Raw genomic sequence first — 8,167 nt, 5'->3', positions numbered from 1 at the left:
AACAACAGATTTTGTTAGCAGGACAAGGACTCCGGGGAGGCAGGTGAGGCCCTAGAGTGCAAAATTCAGGAAAGCACACATTCTCAGCATCATGCAAGGTATACCTGACTTTGAAGTCACTGACAGTGATCACCTCAATTTTGCACCCCCTGGGCCTCCCTTGGCCTACTCTAGTGCCAGCCTTTCCCCACACTCACTCATCTTCTCTCACAGGTACAGTGGGTTATAGCAGCAGTGTGTGCTACTGAGAATTGCTCACCAAATGGAGGGAGAAGTGTGCCTAGGGAAGGCTCACTGTTGAGGTCTGGAGCAGAGGGAGAAGCAACAAAAATGTGAAATAACTCCAGACTCTCAAAAAAAAAATAAAAATAAAAATCACAAGGAGCACCACACTGGGGAAAAGGTTTCCTTTAGTAATCTAAGGGAACAAAGACAGAAATTTTATATCAATTAAATGCACAATCCACCATGAAGATACAGTAGAAACAAATCTTTATGAAACAACACAGCCTCAAAATATATAAACACATTATTGGAGATACAGGAGAAGTTTTAAAACTACAAGCTCTAGGGCACTGACAGGTTAAGATATGTGGAAAATAAGAATGTAGAGTATTTGAAAAGCATAATTAACAAAGTTGATTTAATAAGTAAACTTAAAGATACTTTTCCTATAGAGAGAAGGCATTTTTCTTTAAATATGCAGAATGTTTACAAAAGTTAACTACAAAGGAAATCTCAACATACTACCCAAAGGGCAAATGATACAGAATTTATTCTCAAGCTATTATGAAAAAAAAAAGAAACCTAAAGTAAACAATATATGGATAGCTCTCTCCTCTTTACCTATGCCCCCCCAAAATAGTGCTGTAACTATTTATTTTTTAATGCTATTTTCAAAACAAATCTTTGGTTAAAAAATAATAAAAGTGTAAAATTATAGGCTATTCAGTTAAGAAAGACAATGAAAGCAATATCTATATAAACTACTGAACACAGTCAAAGCAAAACCCAAAGGAAAATTTATAGCCTAAAAGTATGTATTAAAAACAAAGAGAGAGGAAAAAATAAACTCACTATACATTCAGCCAAAAGACCCAGGAAAAAGTCAATCATATAAACTAAAACAAGTAAAAGGAAGAATTAAGATGAAAGAAAACAAGTGAAAAAGAGCATATCAATAATATCAAATTTTTTATATACATAGACCAATAAAGTAAAACTGTTGTCTGACAAAGATAAAAAGTGGAGAAAGCAAAGTAAACTACATTTGGATTAAGAAAGTGTACATAGTTAGAAATATGGGGAAGATGTTTTAGGTGAAAATACTATGTATAATAGAACTTCACAATGATAACTTTAAAATCTAATGAAATAGATCATTTTAAGAATTTTTAAACTATTTAGGAAAAAAACAAGTATTTACCCCCTCTGCTTGTCTCTAAAACCAAACAAAGCACATATTCATTTATCCAACAGATATTTATGAGGTGTTATTCTGAGATATCATAAGGAGTGAGGATTAGAAAGATTCATCCCTTCCCCTAAATTGTGCTATAAATTCAATCTATTCCCAACTGAAATCACAAAGGATTTCTAAACGAAATTTTTACACTGACACAAATGTTTATCTGAAAAAGCAAATGTATGTCATTAAAATATCTTAAAATTTTTTATGTATATATAATTTTGTATTATATATAGATATTTATAATATATATTATTTATATAATATGAGAGTGTTTGATAGAGATTATTTTTTAATTATAAGATTTTAAACTCACTTTTGTGTTATAATGGTAAAAAGTGTGATGCTGTAGGACTGGACAAGTGAAATATTCCAGAGAATTGGCAATCCAGAGACATATATAGGCAGAATATAGTATTAAACAGAGGTTATCTTTCAAACCATAGAGAAAATAAAATAGACAGCTTACAAAAGGAAACTGTGGGTGTTACTAGAAGTAAAAGGTTTGATCTTTATCTCACACTGCACACCCAAATAAATCCCACCTGAGTGGAAGATCAAAACTGTTAAAAAATTAAAAGTAGTAGAAGAAAGCATAGGAAGACATAGTTGTAATCTTGTAGGTGGTGAAAAACTTCCTTATACCTCAATCCATAAAGCAAAACTTGTAATATTAAAATAAACCACGGTAAAAATACAAGCAATCGGCTTAGAAAAAGTATTTGACGAGGTATAACTAAGAGCCAACAGCCATTAACAATTAAGATCTGTTGTAATTTGCTAAGAAGACACCACTAGAGAAAAATGAGCAAAGACGGAAACAGCCCAATTCTCAGAAGAAGAAATATAATGGCAATAAACATATGAAACCAGATTCAAACTCACTACTAAGCAGAGTTAAATTAGAAGGGAAAACAAAGCATTTCTGCAGGCACACTGGTTCGGTTAAGAACTCAGACTGGTGTGCCAGACCTACTGGGTTTGACCCCAGCCTCTGCTATTACTTGCCTGTGGCCTTTGACAAGCAACTTAACCTCTCTTGTGCCTCAGCTTTCCTATATGTAAGATGGAGATTACAGTACATCTTAGCTTTTTATTGTAATGATGCAATGGCATAATATATGTAAAGTGCTTTGAATAGTGCCTGGCACAGAGTCATCATGCAATAAATGCTAGTTCAATATCGTTTTATGACATGTGCTCAGAGATGTGCACACATCTGCTGCAGACACACGTATACACACATACACTCAGGCACACTCGGAAGTTCACTGCCACGCTATCTGCCATAGTGAAAAACGAGAGGTCAGTTCAAATGACGTCAACAGGCAATAGCTAAGCGAATCTTATGCCTCTAAAATATGGAATGGCAATTAGCTATGAAAAGTATGGCAAAACCAATACAGAATTGTAAAGTAAAACAAAAAATAAATAAATTTAAAAAAAAAAAGAATAAGGAAGATTTGGGGACCATTATAGGACGGTGTCCGTGATGATTAAGTGGGGGAAAAAAAGTATGTTCTTTAAATAAATACACTATGTGTAATTTGTATAAATAACATCTGTTTGTGCACATGTATAATATTATGGAAAATATTATGGATGCTTGATACATTATCAAACTGTCAGCAAAGGTGATCACCAGTGAGAGAGGGAAGACTAGGGGAGAGAGTGAAAGGGAGAGTTTATCAAATACATTTCTACATTTTTCTTTTCTCTCTCTTTAAAAAAAAAATAACCTTTACATCTAAACATTACAAAAAATAAAATAGAAATCATGATCAGTTAGAATAAATTCTTGAAAACAACTGTCTCGGACAATGGTAAGCAAAAGAAGATGGTGAAACCAAAATGTCTTGCAACTTTTTCTTTTTTTTTTTCAAGAAAAGACAGAATGTGATTGGCAAAGGAATTAGGCGAGTTATGCTTCAAAGAATGTCAGTTTAGCTATGGTTTTTCAAATACTTTGAACATGGGCTAAACATGTCAAAGTCATACATCTTTCACGGACAGGGATTCTATAATAAATAGTCTCCATTAATTGTTTCCATTGTCCATAATATTTTGTAAGTTTTACATCCCCAGGAAAATAATGTTTGCCAAATTCAAACCAGGGACCTTCAATATTACTTAGATGACATAAAAAAAATTAAAATGAGACCGACCTAAGCCAGTTGTGTTTATCAACCTGATCCCCTCTGAAAAGGAGAAATGAAGTCAAATACCCTTTAATACTATTTATTAGTGGAGTAATATAATACATTTTGACAAGTTGAACAGTTGTAACAGGAGGCCGTTGAAGTCTCTACAGGGCCTGTTTAGAATGAAAACAGAAGTGAGAGACAGCTCTATAACTGGGTTTCAAGAACAGCTCAGCCATCAACTATATCCTAACCAAGTACTTTTATCCAGTTAATTTACAGAGGGAATCCCTTAGGGTCTCTAGCCGTCTACCACTGTAGCTCATTAGAGTCTAATATCCAACTTTTCTCATTGTAACACTGAAAGCATTTATGCTTAAAATGTAATTAAACTTAAAACAAACAAGATCTTTATTCCCTGACAGTCCTGCTATTTTTAAACTGACAAAGGCATGAACTTATATAGGATTATTTAGAAAGCACTATACATTTCAGCCACTTACAGCCAAGACATTTGCCCAACTGTTCATCCTGCATGCAATTAGAAATCTAAATAGTTGGGTAACGGGTTTCTATTGGGAATTAAACTTGCAGATCTCTTACAAACGAGTAATGTGGTAAGACTTGCTGTCCAATGAGGTGTCTTATTGAAATATCCCAGGCCGTTTCACTTGTCACAGCTGTCGTTTCAGCCGCTTGCACTCACAGTGTATAGCTTTCATTACGAAAATAGAAATTTGTGTCCTAAGTGCTGTTACATTACTAATGCTAAATATTTAATTCCCTGGGGTTCCAATTATGGTTGAGCACTGGCAACACTGATTCTACTTTTTAATAACAACTGTAAAAGCAATTTGAGCATTTTTCAATTAATTAAATACATAGTGAACGAGTAACCTCTTGTCATTTTGCCCTCTAGGACCCAAGCTAATTGGTGTAGAATAAAATGTTTTGAAAATTAACTGATATTCCGGTCTGCACAGTTATACCATTAAATTACAGTTCACAAAATGAAGTTTGTCTTTTAATAGTTACGCTCAATATAGTCTGCAGATGTTAGAAGGTACCTGTGTTTTAATATAGTTAACTGTGCCTCTAATTAGAGCAGAGTTGAAAGCTGAGTGTCATTCCTCTAAACACCAGTCAGTATCAATAATATTTTGCATTGTTCACAGATAAATGCAACAAATTTCAACACAGGACAGTTTCCCAGCTTTCAGGAAGGATATTTTCCCAATTCACCTTAAACATTTATAAAAGTTGGCCCTGAAGAATTCCTATCATTAATTACACTCACAGGAGAAAAGTTCAAAACTAGATTTTTAGATTTCTTCACAAGTGTTACAAGTCTAACATCTGGGAAAGTCCTTCCTCGTTAACCACTTTGTTGAAGTTTCTCCTTCTGCCATAGAATGGTGTCGTAAATAAACTCTAAATTGGTTTTTCAGCTTTAAAAGGATGGTGAGGATGAATCATAAAAGCAGATGCCGTTTTACCCACATTTTAAAATGAATCTTTTTCTGAAGTGCAATGAAACCTGATTAAAGAGACCATCTTCTTGTAGAAAAACGTCTCTGACAGGTGTTCCTCCAGCTCTGAGTCTTGATTGGCCGTAATCTAAAATCCATGCTCAGAAAGTGAATGCCTTTTCGGCAGCTGTCTTTCTAACAGAGATGATCCCCTAAACAGGTTTCACTGAATTAGGGATCTCCGCAAAAGCATTATGGTTCATGGAGGAAGACACAGAAAGTGAAATGAATCACTCTGGGAGAGGAGGAAAAAAATTAGAGAAAATTGAATCATTTCCATACCAATTTTTAGGATTTAAATCTTTAATATTTCTAGGATGTTAGTAACATCTTTGGGAAATGAATTTTAATTATAGGATTAACTTGATAGCACCAGTCTGTGAATATAAATAGATCAGCCTGAATTTCTGATTTTTAAAAAACTAAGCTGGATAATGAGAACATTTTAGAATTTGGGGATTGGGTTGACTTCTCAGGAAGCATTCTATACTCCATCAGCAAACACACACACACACACACAAATGAAAATAAAAATAAAAATTTGTGAAAGGTTTATTTAAATATTGTTCTATTTGGAATGTAACATCTTAATAGACCTTCAAAAACATTGGTTTAACATAACCTATCATTAACAATTCTTAAAACGCAATAGAGTTTGCAAATGACAAATTAAATCCAGTTATGCAAATTATTCTTGTCAAAGACTCATTTTTTTCCAGCTCTGAAACAGTTATATTTTGAAATTTGAAAGTAAAAATAAGGGAACCTTTTGATTTGTATACAAGTGGCACAGATATGATTGTTTGTATTAAGAAATGGATCAGAATATATTCCAAAACACCTTAGGCACCTAATATTGAAAGATAATAATTTCATTAACTGACCACTACTTTGGTGATATTTTGAGGCCAAAACACCACTGAACAAGACTGTATTTAGTTCTTTAAAAACACGGGACAGTTATCTTCAGTAACAACGAATGCCACTATATTTAGTTGTAGGGTCCCCAAATTCCTGTACACAGCTAACCAGTCACTCCTTGAAGCCTAAGCGGGCTAATAAGTAAGGCCACTCTATTTAGATCCGGGTTCCCCAGATTCCTGTACATGACTAACCAGTCGATCCTCGGATCCCAACGGGGCAGTCCCCACTGCTCCAGCAGCAGCAGGGGGACAGCTAGCTGAAGAAGACAGACTTCTCTCTCAGGATCACACACCGCTCAGGTTCTTCTCTCATGGTGGAAGCTCTGACATTTCACATTCTTGGAGTGGTGGGCAGCCCGCGCTGCACGGTGACAACTAACGTCTCTGCACGCTGTAAACTAAGAGGTTTCAGCTCTTACTCATCAGTACGATAACTTGGGATCTCACGGGGCAAACCCACAGGTCTGGGAGCAGAGCTCCCAGGCTCAGTCTCAAGAACACTAACAGACCTTGGACATGTCGCTGGACACCTCTGCACCTCTGGTCTACTAGCTCTGACATGGGGGACAGTGTAACCCCTGGGCTGTTCTCAGGGTCCAACGAGAAAGCACAGTGAAACCCTGGAGATGCTGCTAAGCACCACAGAAACGCCGGACAACCAAGTTTCTTGTCTAATATTCACCTGACAGCATCTTTAATAAAGCATTTTTCATTTGTTTCTGTGCAAAGAAACTATTGTAAAAATATATGTAGTAGCTCCATAATAGTGTGCATTAAAAATTAGAATCATTAGGGGCTCTGCAATTTTTTTTAAGATGTATTTATTTCTTTGGGCTGTGGCGGGTCTTCGTCGCTGCACGTGGGATTTCTCTAGTTGGGGAGAGTGGGTGCTGCTCCTCACTGCGATTGTGCAGGCTTCTCGTGATTGCTTCTCTCGCTGGGGAAGCACAGACTCTAGCTGTGCGGCCTTCAGTGGTTGCAGCACGTGGGCTCAGTAGTTGCGGTGCCCAGGCTTAGTTGCTCCATGGCAGGTGGAATCTTCCCAGACCAGGGGCCCAACAATCAGTGTCCCTTGCATTGCAAGGCAGATTCTTAACCACTGGACCAACCCCCAGGGAAGCCCCAGCTCTGCAGTTTTGACAATATGTTTTTTAAGAAAAGCGTTTTTTAGATGTGTTAGCTTTAGTCCCAATAAGTTACAAGCTAAAAGAGCATATGTTCAGCATTTTATTTTAAAAAAAAAAAAAAGGAAAAAGAAGCAATAGGATAAAGAAGAGGCAGAATTTGCAGGATAGTATCATGATGTAGGCATCATCGAATAAACTATGAATATAAGATGAGGCCTGTTTTAAATCTGATTTGCGTTTCTAAGGAATATGCAGCTAACTGCTTTGTTTCCCAGACACAAGGCCCAGAGCTCCTCTAGCCTGGCTGGAATCAGCTTCTGGTTGCAGAGCTTTGCTAAGTAGAGAAGCGTGTTGAGGGGAGGATTAGGACAGCAGCTCTGCCCCACTGACTAGAACAAAGACAACCAACACATTAATAACTAAGAGTTTTCAGGGAGATAAGGGTTGGTGGCAAGTCAATACACAGCTGCAGTATCTGGCCTGTGAATGGGTTCTGGGAAGTCCTTTCTCAGGCAACCCCCCCATATTCTCATGAGTTTCATCACCTAGTTTTCAAGTCCACAGAAGTATAACAGCAGTAAATTGAAAGGCAGAGGGAAGGCCAGCGGTGGGTGTGGGTGTGGGGTTGGGGGGCAGGGGCGGTGGCGGCAGTGAGAAACACAGCTGACAGCCGTTGAAGAAAGAAGACGGGTTTCAGAAATGCCCGTGAGAATTAAAAACAAACAGCAACAAAAACTAAAAACAGAACAGAACAACCAAGTCCTTTAATGAAAGCTGAGTGATGCAGTGCAATTCCAACTGAAAACCAGGAGTAATTATCCAAATTCACTGACTTGATATCTCATTTTCAAGATAAGAGGGAAACGTATGATCCATTTTTAAAAGGTTTCCATCACAAATAGTTAATGTTCATTCTTCAAACTTGGCGATCTTGAATAGCCCACTCCCCGAGGGTTCCAGATTATCATGGTTTTTACTG

The sequence above is a fragment of the Oryx dammah genome, unplaced genomic scaffold (assembly GCF_014754425.2).
Source record: "Oryx dammah isolate SB20612 unplaced genomic scaffold, SCBI_Odam_1.1 HiC_scaffold_13, whole genome shotgun sequence".
NCBI lineage: Eukaryota > Metazoa > Chordata > Mammalia > Artiodactyla > Bovidae > Oryx > Oryx dammah.
The sequence above is the reverse complement of the archived record's forward strand: the minus strand, read 5'-3'. Positions refer to the sequence as shown.